General features: G+C 40.5%; 1 non-coding gene across 1 annotated transcript; it reads right to left on the reverse strand.

Annotated features, from left to right (window-relative positions):
• Positions 1 to 16244: 16244 nt before the first annotated feature.
• Positions 16245 to 16317, reverse strand: TRNAG-UCC (transfer RNA glycine (anticodon UCC)). The gene has a single exon. It is a non-coding gene; the product is annotated as a tRNA-Gly (tRNA).
• Between the last annotated feature and the right edge of the window lie 1315 nt (positions 16318 to 17632).

Here is a 17632-nt window from a genome sequence, read left to right on the forward strand (position 1 = left end):
CCAACATTAACTTCTCCCACCTGGAGGGTTGGGGGGAGGGGGTGGTCTCAGCATCTGTAAGTAGCTCAAAGATATTATTGTATGTATTTGTTGATGGGGAATAGGACCTTACCCCAAGGCTGCTCTTGACTGTTTCTCCCTGGTCTCACAACTAGTTAACAACTTCTAGTTAACAACTGCATGAATCTGCCCATTTGAACTCAGAAAAGGTCATGGAGGCTTAATGAAGGCTGTTTCCTATAATCTAAGAAATCGGGGACACAGAACGGCTTTGTGCCTAGGAGGCTTACAGAGCCCTTGTGTGTATCAGTGACATTTATGGAGGTGGAAAACATAAAAGGATTCACGAATTTGGGTGGGAATAAAGTTACGTGTTCAGTTTTCAGTGTGCTTGTGAGATCTCCAAATGGAAACAAGCAGTAAGTAGGCTGGACTCAGGACACAGGTTTGGTGGTAGGCAAGGTAAACACACAGATGAGACTCATCAGCACATCAGCGACGATTACACTTCATAGGCTTCCTCCCTGAAAATGATGTTGAGTGTGGGAGCAAACTCAACACCTTCAAAGTGCAGAGGGAATGAGAAAATGCCAGTAGTAATGAGCCTGATTTGGTCAGGGCTCTGGGACCTCCTGGAATGTGTCCTAGTAAGCTCATCCATCTCTGCACCTGGGTCTTGCCCATTAGCACTCAAAGGGTGTGTTGTCAGGCCCCAGGCACTACGGAAGCTCAGCCTTCCAGCCATTGGCGCCTGCTTTGTGACAATGCCACGGGAGCTGCTTTAATACTGATTAACTCCTCCTTTTATTAATTTTTTTTTACAAATTTAGTCATTTTAATTGGAGGCTAATTACTTTACAATAGTGTAGTGGTTTTGCCAGACATTAGTCACATTTCCACACTGCCTGCCAAACAGTAACAGACAGGTAATGTACTGTGTCATTAGCACATCCCTGTCTATTTAAAAACCTCCAGAGAAACAAGCAGATGAGCCTTGGAGTTAGCTCAGCGGTGGTATTATTGCTTGGCTAATTATAAACAGCATTCTCAGAATTCTAGAAAACATGAAGCGGGGCACAGCCCCTATCTGCCCTGAGGAGCCAGGAGTAGCTGCTGAAACATACCAACTCAACACTCAACACACGGGGAGTTAAAATGGGATAAGACAGCTTGGCACAGCTGTGAATCCAGAAATAGGGCACAGTGTGTCAGTCCAGGGACCCTCTTCTGGTGTCTGACCCTTTGTCTCCTCCCCCCGTGAATCAGGGCTGGCCTGGTGTGGCCAGTAGAATGCAGCAGAAGTGCATGATTTTCAAGGCTCCAGTCTTTCCTGATGATGAATAACACTGCAGGTTCCACTTTGGTCTCTTGCGTAGCTCACTCAGACCATGGTCATGCTCACCACATTGTGAAGACACAAAAGCAGCCCTGTGGAGAGGCCCATGTGCTTTGGGAATTCAGACCCCCTGCCAACAGCCAGTCAGCACCAACTTGCCAGTCATGTAAGTGAGACATTTGATGTTCCAGCCTCAGTCAAGCCTTCAGATGATGTGGCCACAGCTGACATCTAACCGGAACTTTATAAAAAACCACCAAGCTAGAGGCACCCGACGAAGCTAGTCTCAAATTCCCTACCAACAATAATTGCTAGAGATAATAAATAAATATTATTGTCTCAAGTCACTGAGTTTTTATGTGATTTGTTACATTGGCTAACTCAGTTGATTAGAACTGGGTCCAGGGTAGGGAAAGAATATCAACTGAACCCCCACTCTGTCTCAGGAACTTATATATATGATCTCATTTAATCCTCACAGCATCCTAATGAGATAGATATGAGTTCTATTTTATAGATGAAAAATATCAAGGCACCAAGTATAAAAGATTGCAAAGCTTGCCCACACCCAGTCCCATAACTGGAAAATGCAGAACCAGGGTTTGAATCCTGACTTGCCTACCTTCAAAGCTTCAGCTGTTTTTATCACCATCTTCTTCTGTCCTTGAAAATAAGCAGCCTCAGACTCTGGCTCTAGCTCTGCCACTGAATATCTCAGTGATTTGGAGAAATTTTTCATTCCCCTAGGCTCATTTTCTCTCCTGTAAAGTGGGAGAATCAGTCTTTAGCCTCTGAGGTCTCAGCACTAATATTCTTTGACCCTCTGGTCCCATATCACTACATCTACCTTCCTTCTAGGACAGGTTGTTCTCAAAGACTTCCCTCTGGCTCTTCCCCATCTCCTTGAAGAGTTGGCTTCAATTGTAGCAAAAGGGTCTTAGGTTAGACTTAAGAAATCTTTGGGAGTTCTAAGAAACCCAAGTTACCAAGAAAACACAAGAAATTTGCTTCCCTGAGACTTTTCAAAACAATGTAAATAACAGTCTGTCTAGGAACTCTTAAACTACCTGGACAAATTAGAAAGAAATGAAACTAAGTTTAAGAGAAACCAGGTAATGAGCTTTTAGTCATTTCTATCTTGCACATACTATCTTCAGGAGAACTATGGAATGAATAAATAAATAATGGTCCTTTTCCCTTGTGTCAGTGGAAATGAGCTGGTGTGACATGAGCAAGTTATTTAACCATTCTGAGCCTCAATTTCCTTATCTGTAAATAGTAACTGATTCAAAAGGATTGTAATAATTATAAAACACAATGATGCATATTAAGCCCTTAGCAGAATCTCTGGAAGATAGAGTGCTGTTGGTTGTTGCTGAGTCGCTCAGTCATGTCCAACTCTGCAACCCCATGGACTGCAGCATTCCAGGCTTCCCTGTCCTTCACCACCTCCTGGAGCATGCTCAAACTCATGTCAGTTGCGTCAGTGATGCCATCTGACTATCTCATCCTCTGTCATCCATTTCTCCTTCTGCCTTCAATCTTTCCCAGCACCAGGGTCTTTTCTAATGAGTTGGCTTTTTGCATTAAGTGGCCAAAGTATTGGAGTTTCAATTTCAGCATCAGTCCTTCCAGTGGATATTCAGAATTGATTTCATTTAGGATTGACTGGTTTGATCTCCTTTCAGTCCAAGGGACTCTCAAGAGAAAGTGGAATAGAACTAGAGGAATCAACCTTCCTGACTTCAGACTATACTACAGAGCTACAGTCATCAAGACAGTATGGTACTGGCTCAAAGACAGAAATATAGATCAGTAGAACAAAATAGAAAGCTCAGAGATAAATCCACGCACCTTTGGACACATTATCTTTGACAAAGGAGACAAAAATATACAATGGAGAAAAAACAATCTCTAACAAGTGAGACTGGGAAAACTGGTCAACCACCTATAAAAGAATGAAACTAGAACTCTTTCTAACACCATACACAAAATTAAACGCAACATGGATTAAAGATCTAAATGTAAGACCAGAAAGTATAAAACTCTTAGAGGAAAACACAAGCAGAACCCTCTTTAGCATAAACCACCACAAGATCTTCTATGGCCCACCTCCCAGAGTAATGGAAATAAAAATAAGCAAATGGGACCTAATTAAACTTAAAAGCTTTTGCACAATGAAGGAAACTATAAGCAAGATGAAAAGGCAACCTTCAGAATGGGATAAAATAATAGCAAATGAAACAACTGACAAAGAATTAATCTCCAAAATATGCAAGCAGCTAAAGCAGCTCATACCATAAAAATGAACAACCCAATCACAAAGTGGGCCAAAGAACTAAACAGACATTTCTCCAAAGCAGACATACAGATGGATAATAAACACATGAAAAGATGCTCAGCATCACTCATTATTCAAGAATTGCAAATCAAAACATGAGGTATCATCTCACACTGGTCAGAATGCTGCTGCTGCTGCTGCTGCTGCTGCTGCTGCTGCTGCTGCTGCATCGCTTTAGTCGTGTCCGACTCTGTGCAAATGGCCACCATCAAAAAGTCTACAAACAATAAGTGCTGGAGAGCATGTGAAGAAAAGGGAGCTCTCTTATACTTTTGGTGGGAATGCAAACTGGTACAGCCACTATGGAGAACAGTGTGGAGATTCTTTAAAAAACTGGAAATAGAACTGCCATATGACCTAGCAATCCCACTGCTGGGCATACACATCAAGGAAACCAGAATTGAAAGAAACCCCAATGTTCATCACAGCACTGTTTACAATAGCTAGGACATGGAAGCAACCTAGATGTCTATCAGCAGATGAATGGGTAAGGAAGTTGTGGTAGATGTACACAATGGAATATTACTAAGCTACAAAAAAGAATGCATTTGAGTCAGTTCTAATGAGGTGGATGAAACTGGAATCTATTATACAAAGTGAAGTTAGTCAGAAAGAGAAACACCAATACAATATATTAAAAGATGGTAACAATGATCCTATATGCAGGGCAGCAAAAGACACACAGATGTAACGAACAGACTTTTGGACTCTGTGGGAGAAGGCGAGGGTGGGATGATTTAAGAGAATAGCATTGAAACATGTATATTAACATATGTAAAATAGATGACCAGTGCAAGTTTGATGCATGAAGAAGGGCCCTCAAAGCCAGTGCTCGGGGACAACTCTGAGGAATGGGGTGAGCAGGGAGTTGGGAGGGGGGTTCATGATGGGGAGACATATGTACACCCATCACTGATTCATGTCAATGTATGGCAAAAAACACCACAATATTGTAAAGTAACTATTCTCCAATAAAAATAAGTTAATTATTTTTTTTAAAAAAAGAGAGACTCTCAAGAGTCTTCTCAAACACCACAGCAAAAAGGCAACAATTTTTTAGCACTCAGCCTTTTTTATGGTCCAACTCTCATATCCATGCATGACTACTGCAAAAACCATAGCTTTGACTATACGGACTTTTGTTGACTAAGTCTCTGCTTTTTAATATTCTGTCCAGGTTTGTCATAGCTTTTCTTCCAAGAAGCAAGCGTCTTTTGATTTAGTGGCTACAGTCACAATCTGCAGTAATTTTGGAGCTGAAGAAAATAAAGTCTGTCACTGCTTCCATTGTTTCCCCATCTATTAGCCATGAAGTGATAGGACCGATTGCCATGATCTTAGTTTTTTGAATGTTGAGTTGTAAGCCAGATTTTTCACTCTCCTCTTTCACCTTCATCAAGAGGCTCTTTAGTTCCCCTTCACTTTCTGCCATAAGGGTGGTGTCATCTGCATATCTGAGGTTATTGATAATTCTCCCAGAAATCTTGATTTAGGCTTGTGCTTCATCTAGCCCAGCATTTCACATGATGTACTCTGCATAGAAGTTAAATAAGCAGGGTGAAAATGCACAGCCTTGACATATTCCTTTCCTAATTTAGAACCAGTCCATTGTTCCATGTCTAGTTCTAACTATTGCTTCTTGACCTGCATAAAGATTTCTCAGGAGGCAGGTGAATTGGTCCAGTATGCCCATCTCTTGAAGAATTTTCCAGTTTGTGTGATCCACACAGTCAAAGGCTTTAGCATTGTCAATGAAGCAGAAGCAGATGTTTTTCTGGAATTCTGTTGCCTTTTCTATGATCCAACTGATAGTGGAAATTTGATCTCTGGTTCCTCTGCCTTTTCCAAAACCAGCTTGAACATCTGGAAGTTCATGATTCACATACTGTTGAAGCCTGGCTTGGAGAATTTTGAATATTACTTTGTTAGCATGTAAAATGAGTGCATTGTGCAGTTTGAACATCCTTCAGCATTGCTCTTTGGGGTTAGAATGAAAGCTGACCTTTTCCAGTCCTGTGGTCACTGCTGAGTTTTCCAAATTTGCTGGCATATTGAGTGCAGCACTTTAACAGCATCATCTCTCAGGACTTGAAATAGCTCAACAGGAATTTCATCACCTCATCCACACCATTTCTGTCCTTTATTGTGTCCATCTTTGCATGAAATGTTCCCTTGGTATCTCTAATTTTCTTGAGGAAATCTCCAGTCTTTCCCATTCTATTTTTTTCCTCTATTCCTTTGTATTGGTCACTTAGGAAGGCTTTCTTATTTCTCTTTGCTATTCTTTGGAATTCTGCATTCAGATGGGTATATCTTTCCTATTCTCCTTTGCCTTTCACTTCTCTTCTTTTCTCAGTAAGTCCTCTTCAGACAATCATTTTGCCTTTCTTTTTCTTGAGGATGGTCTTGATCACTGCCCCCTGTACAATGTCATGAACCTCCGTCCATACATCTTCAGGCACTCTCAGATCTAATCCCTTGAATCTACTTCTCACTTCCACTGTATAATCATAAGGGATTTGATTTAGGTCATACTGCATGGTCTAGTGGTTTTCCCTGCTGCTGCTGCTAAGTCACTTCAGTCATGTCTGACTCTGTGTGACCCCATAGACAGCAGCCCACCAGTCTCCCCCGTCCCTGGGATTCTCCAGGCAAGAACACTGGAGTGGGTTGCCATTTCCTTCTCCAATGCATGAAAGTGGAAAGTGAAAAGTGAAAGTGAAGTTGCTCAGTCATGTCCAACTCTTAGCGACCCCATGGACTGCAGCCTTCCAGGCTCCTCCATGCATGGGATTTTCCAGGCAAGGGTACTGGAGTGGGGTGCCATTGCCTTCTCTGAGTGGTTTCCCCTACTTTCTTCAATTTAAGTCTGAATTTTGAAATAAGGAGTTCATGATCTGAGCCATAGTCAGCTGCTGCCAGTCTTGTTTTTGCTGACTGTATAGAGCTTCTCCATCTTTGGCTGCAAAGAATATAATCAATCTTATTTTGGTATTGACCATCTGGTGATGTCTATGTGCAGTCATCTCTTGTGTTGTTGGAAGAGTGTGTTTGCTTTAACCAGTGTGTTCTCTTGGCAAAACTCTGTTCGCCTTTTCCCTGCTTCATTTTGTATTCCAAGGCCAAATTTGCCTGTTACTCAAGTTAACACTTGACTTACTACTTTTCCATTCCAGTCCCCTATGATGAAAAGGACATTCTTTTTTTGGTGTTAGTTCTAGAAGGTCTTGTAGGTCTTCATAGACCCATTCAACTTCAGCTTCTTTGGGATTAGTGGCTTGGGCATGACTTTGATTACTGTGATATTGGATAGATTGTGCTCAATAGCATGTATACAATGGAATATTACTCAGCTCAGTTGTATCCGATTCTTTGCAACCCCATGGACTGTAGCCCACCAGGTTCTCCTGTCCATAGAATTCTCCAGGCAAGAGTACTGGAGTGGGTAGCCATTCCTGATCCAGGGATTGAACCCGTGTCTTCTGCATTGCAGGCAGATTCTTTATCATTGATCCACAAGGGAAGGCCCGTTAAAAGAATGAAATAATCCACTTGTAGCAATGTGGATGGATCTGGATACTATCATATCAATATTAAGTGAAGTTAGAAAGGGAGAAACAAATATCATGTGAAGTCACTTATATGTGAAATATAAAAAAGATGATACAGATGAACTTATTTACAAAACAGAAAGACTTAGATCCACAGACTTAGAGAATGAATTTATTTTTACCAGTGGGAAGGAATAGATAGGTACTTTGGGATTGACATGTATACACTGCTATATTTTAAATAGATAACCAACAGGGAGCTACTGTATAGCACAGGGAACTCTGCTCAGTATTCTATAATAGCCTAAATGGGGAAAGAATTTGAAAAAGAAAAGATGTATGTTTATGTATAACTCAATCACTTTGCTGTACATCTGAAACTAACACAAATTTATTAATCAAGTATACTCCAATATAAAATAAATATTTTTTAAAAAGAATGACTATATTAATTCAACAGAGATGAAGAATACTCTGCTATTGACAGTTGGAATGTGGGTTTTTTCTGTTCCTATGAACCCTTGAAAAGCACTGGCACGTGTGGAAGGGGAGTGAATTTTGGAAGGAGAAGACCAGATGTAGACATAACAATGCCTCTCACCTCTCAAGATGCTTAATCTCTGCCTTGGCAGCCCCTCTTCACTGGAGTTCTCTTGCTCCAACCCTCACTTTTGCCATGTTTCATCCCGAGACTCCACCAATGCACTTACGTGACACCCAGTCCTATTAAGGAAAAGGTCGTGGCCCCACTTCTCTCTATTTCCATCTTCTCCTGGATCTCGGTTTGGTGATTCTGACCTATCCTGTTTGTTCTCCAGCATTTTCAGATGACTTCTTCCCTTCCTTTTCCTTCCCTCCCTTCCTCCATTCTTTTCTTATTTCCTTCCTTCCTTCTTTCCATCCTCTCTGCCTTTATATACTCATGTTAGGCCTCATGAAAAGGAAGCAGACACAGGACACAGCAGGCTCCCAGTTGACTGGGAGCGACATTAATACAGAAGAGTCACAGATGTCAGTCTGTAAATTAAATTTGTGTATGAGGTGTCTCTGGTGTAAATCAATCATTGTAATCCAGTGTAATAATAAGGGTTAAAATAAAATAAGTAGAAGCAGAGATGAGGGGATGGTAATCCCACCTGAGGACATTAAGGAAAGTTTTGAGTGAAAAGTTTTGGTGCATAAAGAAATATTTTCCAGCTACCGGGAAAACTGTGCCATGTAAAGCACTTAAGTTTTCATGACTATTCTTTAACCGAAGCACTCCTAAACCCCACAGAAGTATTTGTAGATATCATTTAAGTTTAGGGAACACTGGTGGAGCTACAAATTGTCAGGCAGTAGGCTAGACACAACTGGTAATTCCACATGCATAACAGAATGACTGGTGACAAGACATAGCTTTTGTTGTGTTGAATTATTCTTTATAAAGATAAATATTGGTCCCTGGACCAGAACATTCCAGACACCAAAAACAATCTACAAGGAAAGGCTGATAGTTTTGCTATGCAGAACATTGCAAGCTCCTGCTGCTCACATGATGGGACTTTTTCATTTTCTTTCAGAACATTCTCATCTGTCTTTCCAGGCTTCTCATCCTTCTTATGAGCAAAAAGAGAGAGAATAAATCTCTTATTTTAAAACTGATTTCACTTACGTGGTTTAAGATGGATTTTTTAAAAATAGAGGATCTGATGTGTACCTAATTGGGGGACAAACATCTTACATCTCTCCCCTAGTCAGTGGGGCTAATTCTGTTGGCCCAACTTCAAGGTCACAATTAGACTCAGATCCCAAGGAGGAAGAGGAAGGCTCAAGTCCAGCTCTGCAAGTCATCTGTATGATTGATGGTTTCCCCACACCTACACATTGTCTAGTAGGGAGTAGATGCTCAGTGATTGTTGAATCGAGCACCTCTAAATTTTCTCTACACCTGAAAAATGGGCATAAAAGCTGTTGTGCATGCTTGCTCAGTCACTTCAGTGTGTCTGACTCTTTGCAACTCTGTAGACTGCTATTGTGAGGATAAATTAAACAAGATAGAGCAGGTGACAAAGCTTTGTAAACGGTAAAGAGAAAAATATATCTCAAAGTGACTTGAATCCATATATAGTCAGGTCAACTTTGAATTAGCTTCCTTATCTCCAAATTGGATATGAGATTTCTGGCTTAAAGTGAGGCTGTTTGTTGTGGTTGCTTTTTGGTTTGTTTTTATTAACTTTGGTGAGGTTTCTGGTATTTTTTGTTGGGGGAATATTGAAGGAAATAGCATACTCTTTAGAGCCAAATGAAATGAATAGAAAACAAATCATCTCCACTGACAATCTTAGTGAGGACTAATGAAAAACAAGGGTCATCTTTGATCCAATGATTATATTTTCTCCCTCGGCCTAACCTGATTGTATTATTGAATGTTCTGGAGCCCTCCTCAGTTATTTAACTATCATAACCCTTTACTTATGAGCTTCAAGATGTAATTATAGTCTCCTCCCCTTAATGAAATGAGAGCCTTTAACTGAGTTAGCCCATCAACAGCCCATGATGAAGCCTGACAGATCCCTTTTTGGACTACATACTCTTGATAACATTAATGTCAAGGCCCTTTCCTCTCTCCAGGCTCACTTTCCTGTGCTGGGTGAGTGATAACAAAGCATTTATGACATCTTTAGGGTCAGAATGGAATTAGTACCACTTATGGGTCTGCCTCATAGAGACTCATACTAGATCTGAAATCTTGGAAAATTCTTTGCATGGGCTGAGCTTCAGGAATCAGTCTTCTGAGAAGGCAGATATAAATGATCTGGTCTGGAGACAGGCAGGAGGCAGGAGGCTGAGTGGTACCTTCCTCAAGTTCCCCTGGGAGATGTATGTAGGTGGCTGCTACATTATGTAGCTGGTAAAGCTGAAAGTCCCTTTTATGAATGAAAAGTCCTGAAGTGGCCACCAATCAGGAGCCAGGTTCCTAAAAGGGCTGGTAAAGTGAATAGATTTCCCAACCTTGGGCTTGAGAATATTTGCTAATTTCAGAGGGTTTTAAAGCTTCCAGGCTGTAGTGAGACAAAGTTTGATCGAGATGGACTCATAAAACCTGCCTACCTTTGTTTGGAAGCTCGAGGAGCTGTGAAGGTGAAACACAGGTGAACCAGCCCTCGTAGTGACCATGGCTCAGCTTCTAAGCATCTCAGCCCCTGAAACTGGGTGAAGATAACCCCTGATTGACTGGGCCACCAGGGGCCTCAGAGAAGCAAACAAAAAGCCTCACTGGAGGCAGAGAACAAAAACAAAATTAGATAAAGGCATTATCAGACAAATGAAACTGAGAGTTTACCACAAGCAGACCTCCACTACAGGAACCTTAAACAGGAGTGTTTTAAGTAGAAGAAAAACTATCCCATGTGGAATGATATAGCTGTAGGAAAAAATGAAGAGAACAGAAAAGAGAAAACGTATGTGTGATATTGGCTATGTAAACCAATAAAAATGTGTCTTATGGAGCATAAGATATACATGTTGAAATATGCAACGACTATGGCAGATATCAGAAGGGGATACAAGAATTTACTAATACCCAAGATCTTTGGATTTTTCAAGAAAATTTCAAAAATACCAATTAACTGTGGGCTGTGACGAGTTAGGATGCATATTACAGTCTCTTAGGTAACCAATAAAAGGACAATAATAGTGTATAACTGTTCATCTAATAAAAGAGGGAGATGAATTTTAAAACTCAATCCAAAAGAAGAGAAAGGGGGTGCAGGGAAAGGAACTTAAAGCAGGTGAGATGAAGAAAAGCACAGAGTAAGATGGGAGATTTAAACCTAAACATGCCAATGATTACATTAAGCATAAGTAGACTCAATGCTCTGATTAAAAGGCAAGATTATCAGCTTGAGTATAAAAACAAAACAGAGTCATGTGCTCTTTACAGGAGACACACATACAAGAAAAGGAAACAGAGAGGTTGGCAGGAAAATGAAAAAGAAAGATAGGCCATATAAATGCTAGCTCAAATAAAGCTGGTGAGCTCTATCTACTACAGACTTTATGTCTAAAAGGCATTACTAGAGATTAAGAGAAGACTTCATTATGATAAAAAGTTTAATTCACTGAAAAGATATGTCACATTCATGATCTCTGAAGAAGATTTAGCTTCGGGACCAGGGACCAGCCTTGATCAATCAAGAGCTTTTGTGCAGCAGAGTTTCATTAAAGTATAAAAGGGACAGAGTAAGCTTCTGACACACACATCAGAAGGGGGATGGAGAGTGCCCCCTCGCTAGTCTAAGCAAGGGAGCTGTATACTTTTTAATTGGTTATTACAATAAATCACAAGAATGTCTCAAAGTTGCAAAGATCTTACTAGACCCACTCCCACAATTTACATTTTAAGATGACAGGATTCTGTTCAGATCAGTTCAGTTGCTCAGTCGTATCCAACTCTTTGAGACCCCATGGGCTGCAGTAGGCCAGGCTTCCCAGTCCATCACCAACTCTGGAGTTCACCCAAACTCATGTCCATTGAGTCAGTGATGCCATCCAGCCATCTCATCCTCTGTTGTCCCCTTCTCGTGCCTTCAGTCATTCCTAGCATCAGGGTCTTTTCCAATGAGTGAGTTCTTCCCATCAGGTAGCCAAATTATTGGAGTTTCAGCTTCAGCATCAGTCTTTCCAATAAATATTCTGGAATGATTTCCTTTAGGATTGAATGGTTGGATCTCCTTGCAGTCCAAGAGACTCTCCAGAGTCTTCTCCAACACTACTGTTCAAAAGCATCAGTTCTTCAGCACTCAGCTTTCTTTATGGTCCAACTCTCACATCCATACATGACCACTGGAAAAACCATAGCATTGACTAGACGGACCTTTGCTGACAAAGTAATGTCTCTGCTTTTTAATATGCTGTCTAGGGTGGTCATAGCTTTTCTTCCACACAGCAAGCATCTTTTAATTTCATGGCTGCAGTCACCATCTGCAGTGATTTTGGAGCCCAAAAAATAAAGTCTGTCACTGTTTGCATTGTTTCCCCATCTATTTGCCATGAAGTGATGCCATGATCTTGGTTTTATGAATGCTGAGTTTTAAGCCAACTTTTTCACTTTCCTCTTTCACTTTTATCAAGAGGTTCTTCAGTTCTTCTTCACTTTCTGCCATAAGGGTGGTGTCATCTGCATATCTGAGGTTATTGATATTTCTCCCAGCAATCTTGATTCCAGCTTGTGCTTCCTCCAGCCCAGCATTTCTCATGATGTTCTCTGCATATAAGTTAAATAAGTAGGGTGACAACGTACAGCCTTGATGTACTTCTTTCCTGATTTGAAACCAGTCTGTTGTTCCATGTCCAGTTCTAACTGCTGCTTCTTGACCTGCATACAGATTTCTTAGGAGGCAGGTCAGATGGTCTGGTATTCCCATCTCTTTCAGAATTTTCCACAGTCTGTTGTGATCCACATAGTCAAAGGCTTTGGCATAGTCATTAAAGCAGAAGTAGATGTTTTTATGGAACTCTCTCACTTTTTCAATGATCCAACAGATGTTGGCAATATGATCTCTGGTACTTCTGCCTTTTCTAAATACAGTTTGAACATCTGGAAGTTTATGGTTCATGTACTGTTAAAGCCTGGGTTGGAGAATTTTGAGCATTACTTTCCTAACGTGTGAGATGAGTGCAATTGTGCAGTAGTTTGAACATTCTTTGGCATTGTCTTTCTTTAGGATTGGAATGAAAACTGACCTTTTCCAGTTCTGTGGCCACTGCTGAGTTTTCCAGATTTGCTGGCATATTGAGTGCAGCACTAATAGCATCATCTTTTAGGATTTGAAACAGCTCAACTGGAATTCCATCACCTCCACTAGCTTTGTAGCGATGCTTCCTAAGGCCCACTTGACTTCACATTCCAGGATGTCTGGCTCTAGGTCAGTGATCACACCATCGTGGTTATCTGGGTCATGAAGATCTTTATTGTATAGTTCTGTGTATTCTTGCCACCTCTTCTTAATATCTTCTGCTTCTGTTAGGTCCATACCATTTCTGTCCTTTATTGAGCCCATCTTTGCATGAAATGTTCCCTTAGTATCTCTAATTTTCTTGAAGAGCTCTCTAGTCTTTCCCATTCTACTGTTTTCCTCTATTTCTTTGCATTGATCACTGAGGAAGGCTTTCTTATCTCTCCTTGCTGTTCTTTGGAACTCTGTATTCAAATAGGTTATCTTTCCTTTTCTCCTTTGAATTTCTCTTCTCTTCTCTTCGCAGCTATTTGTAAGGCCTCCTCAGACAACCATTTTGCCTTTTTACCTTTCTTTTTCTTGAGGATGGTCTTGATCACTGCCTCCTGTACAATGTCATGAACCTTCATCCATAGCTCTTCAGGCACTCTGTCTATCAGATCTAATCCCTTGAATCTCTTTGTCACTTCCAGTGTATAGTCGTAAGAGATTTGATTTCAGTCATACCTGAATGGTCTAGTGGCTTCCCCTTCTTTCTTCAATTTAGGTCTGAATTTGGCAATAAGGAGTCCATGATCTGAGCCACAGTCAGCTTCTGGTCTTATTTTTGCTGACTGTATAGAGTTTTTCCATCTTTGGCTGCAAAGAATATAATCAGTCTGATTTCAGTGTTGACCATCTGGTGATGTCCATATGTAGAGTCTTCTCTTGTGTTGTTGGAAGAGTGTGTTTACTATGATCAGTGCATTCTCTTGGCAGAACTCTATTAGCTTTTGCCCTGCTTCATTCTGTACTCCAAGGCCAAATTTGCCTGTTACTCCAGGTATTTCTTGACTTTCTACTTTTCCTACTCCCATAATATATATTATAAGATAACAGGATTAGTCAGAAAGTTTTCAAGGAGAAACTGTCCTCAAGCAGGATACATTGTTGTTATAGAATCCTTAGTATAGAGTTTAAACTGAGTTGTCTTGTTGTGTAACCATCAGCTCCAGGCTTAAAGGAAAAAACAAACAAACAAACAAAAACATTTTATGTGGCTACCCCAGTGGTAATGTATGGATGCGAGAGTCGGACTGTGAAGAAAGCTGAGCGCCAAAGAATTGATGCTTTTGAATTGTGGTGTTGGAGAAGACTCTTGAGAGTCCCTTGGACTGCAAGGAGATCCAACCACTCCATTCTAAAGGAGATCAGCCCTGGGATTTCTTTGGAAGGAATGATGCTAAAGCTGAAACTCCAGTACTTTGGCCACCTCATGCGAAGAGCTGACTCATTGGAAAAGACTCTGATGCTGGGAGGGATTGGGGGCAGAAGGAGAAGGGGACGACAGAGGATGAGATGGCTGGATGGTATCACCGACTCGATGGATGTGAGTCTGAGTGAACTCCGGGAGATGGTGATGGACAGGGAGGCCTGGTGTGCTGCGATTCATGGGGTCGCAAAGAGTCGGACATGCCTGAGCGACTGAACTGAGCTGAAGACTAAGGAATGTAGAAAAAAAAAAAAAATGTCCTTTTTCTCCTCCTTGAGAACTCCAGACCCCTATCTCCTCACTGGGGACCCTGGACTTCTTATCAACCTGCCTAGAAGTTGACTCCCTCAGATATACCACCTTGAAAATTTTACATATTTAATAATATAGTCTCAAAATAAACGAAGAAAAACCTGAATTACTAAGGGAATAAACAAATCTATAAAAACAAGAGGAAAATTTAAATATACCTCACTCAGAAATTGAGAGAACAAGCAGACAAAAATCAGTAAGGATGTAGAAAATCTGAACAATGCATGTAACAAGCCTGACCTAATTGACATATTTAGAACACTGCACCCAGCAACCAAAAATTCTACATTCTTTTCAAGCACCCTCAGAACACTTTAGCCATATGTTAAGCAAGTCTCAACATAGTTCCAAGAATAGAAATCAAACTATCTTTAACCACTGTGCAATTAAGCCAGGTATCAATAACAAAAAAATAACTAGAAGTATCTTTTTGTTCAGAAATTAAGAACCTCACTATCTAAATAACTAATGAGGAAATAATGATGAAAATTAGAATATAGTTTAAATAACAATAAAAAATATTACATATTCAAACTTGCTGCTAAGTCACTTCAGTCGTGTCCGACTCTGTGTGACCCCATAGACCACAGCCCACCAGGTTCCCCCATCCCTGGGACTCTCCAGGCAAGAACACTGAAGTGGGTTGCCATTTCCTTCTCCAACGCATGAAAGTGAAAAGTGAAAGTGAAATTGCTGAGTCGTGTCCGACCCTCAGCAACCTCATGGATTGCAGCCTTCCAGGCTCCTCCGTCCATGGGATTTTCCAGGCAGGAGCACTGGAGTGGGGTGCCATTGCCTTCTCCAATATTGAAACTTGGATTCAACTAAATTATTAATGTATCAGAAAAGGAGCTGAAAATCAATAAATTCTCAATCATGTTTTACAAACTTTTCTTCTCAAAAAGCCTCCCTCTTCCTAATTTCCTGAGCCAGACTTCACACCTGCTAAATAAACTAACTTCTCCCCAGGGCTGAATCCATCATTTCCTGAATCCCATTTGTTTTTCTTTCTTAGTGGGCTTCCCAGGTGGTGCTAGTGGTAAAACATCTGCCTCCAATGCAGGAGACGTAAGAGATGTGGGTTCGATCCGTGGATTGGGAAGATCTCCTGGAGAAAGGCATGACAACCCACTCCAGTATTCTTGCCTACAGAAATCCCATGGACAGAGGAGCCTGGTGGGCTACAGTCCATAACACTTTTCTTTCTTAGCTTATGCCTTTATTTAGATGGTAGTGCATTCTCAAACAACTTTCTGAGAGAACATGATGGGAGATAATATTCCCCAGTTCTTAAAAGTATAAAAATAATTCTATCCTTACATTTGACTTGTCCAGGTATAGGACTTCAGGATAAAATTCTTTTTCTCTCAGAACATTTCCTGAAGACATTTCTTGATGAACTACCAAAGTACAAGGTTACTGATAAGAAAGTTGATACTAGTTTTTTTAAATACCTTTTCTTTCTTTCTTTCTTTCTTTCTTTAGCCGCATCATGCAGCACGTGGAATCTTAGTTCCCTGGCCAGGGATCGAACCCATGCCCCCTGCATCGGAAGTGCAGAGTCTTAACTACTGGACCACCAGGGAAGTCCCCAGGATGTTTCTTTTTTCCTTGTACACATTCTGTTTTTGTTTGTTTTATTTTCAGAAGCTTTTAGAAGCATCCTTGAGATTTGAATTTCACATTCATACGTCAAGATTTGGGTCAATTTGCACTGATTGTGTTGAAATACAATAGGCTCTTTCAATGAGGAGATTTTGCTCTTTGACTCTAGGAATTTGCTTCTATTATTTCTTGGGCAATTTTCTCTCCCCAATTTTATCTGTTTTCCTTTTGTAGGACTCATTATTAGTCAGATGTTGAACTTCCTATATTGATCTGCCATGTAGATCATTTAATTTCTTTAAAGATAATTGCCATTTTTGTTTCTGTTTTTTTGTTTGTTTGTTTGTTTACCTGAGTTGAGGGAATATGTAGGTGACTTGATTGTATTCAGTGTGGGGAGTGAGGAAGAGATTGATGGTTCTGCTCGCAATTTCAATTACTTCCTCTCTTTACAGCCCCTCATACTACCACCCCCTCCAGTTATACTTGATGTCCTTGTTCCAGTGCCTGTTTTGCCTCTAAGTTTTCTTCTTCGTTGCTGTCTCTCCTTTTCTCTACCTCACCAGTATCACTCTTCACCTATTTTCCATCTTTCAGAAAGTGTTGAAAATTTTCATTCTCTTCATTGAATAGAGATTATAATTTTTTTGAAAGTTTACAATTATCTTAAGGGTTTTGGGAGAGAGGTGGTAAATCTATGTGCTCCGTCTCCTGTCTTTACTTGGAAGCTCACCTTTTGTTTCCTTAGCTGTCTACCCACTGTAAGGCAGTAAACAAAGGGCCACCTTCTGTTTTTTCATCTCTAGTTTTAGTGCCTGACACAAACATCCTAACCATCATTGTTTAAACAATTGTTGAATAGAATTGCCTACTGCATATTAGGCATGTTCAGTCACCCTAGGACAATTGCTAAGTCCTTAAGTAACCTATAAAGATATGCCTACAATAACCTTTGTCCAAACTAAAGTTAGGATAAAATTTCTGACAAACTCCAGTGCCTTGAATGAGGACCAAATAGGTGAATGTTTTAAATCTAGATGATCCTTCAGAAATCTGGGGCTCAGGGTTAACCTACTACTCTGTTAAATCTCCAGCGTCTACTTACAAGAAACCCTTTTAGTGTTGCTTTTTTTTCTTGATGATGAATGAAGTTAGAAGAAATGTCACCTATCGCAATCCTGAGGCTATTAGGGATTTTCTAAGTTGAAAGCAAGAACGTCTCTTCAGAGTGAATAACTGCTGAGTATTGTTCCAGATGTTGCCACTCCTTTTCTGAGTTGATAAAGCCTCGAGATT

This window comes from Bos taurus, chromosome 3, assembly GCF_002263795.3.
Source record: "Bos taurus isolate L1 Dominette 01449 registration number 42190680 breed Hereford chromosome 3, ARS-UCD2.0, whole genome shotgun sequence".
NCBI lineage: Eukaryota > Metazoa > Chordata > Mammalia > Artiodactyla > Bovidae > Bos > Bos taurus.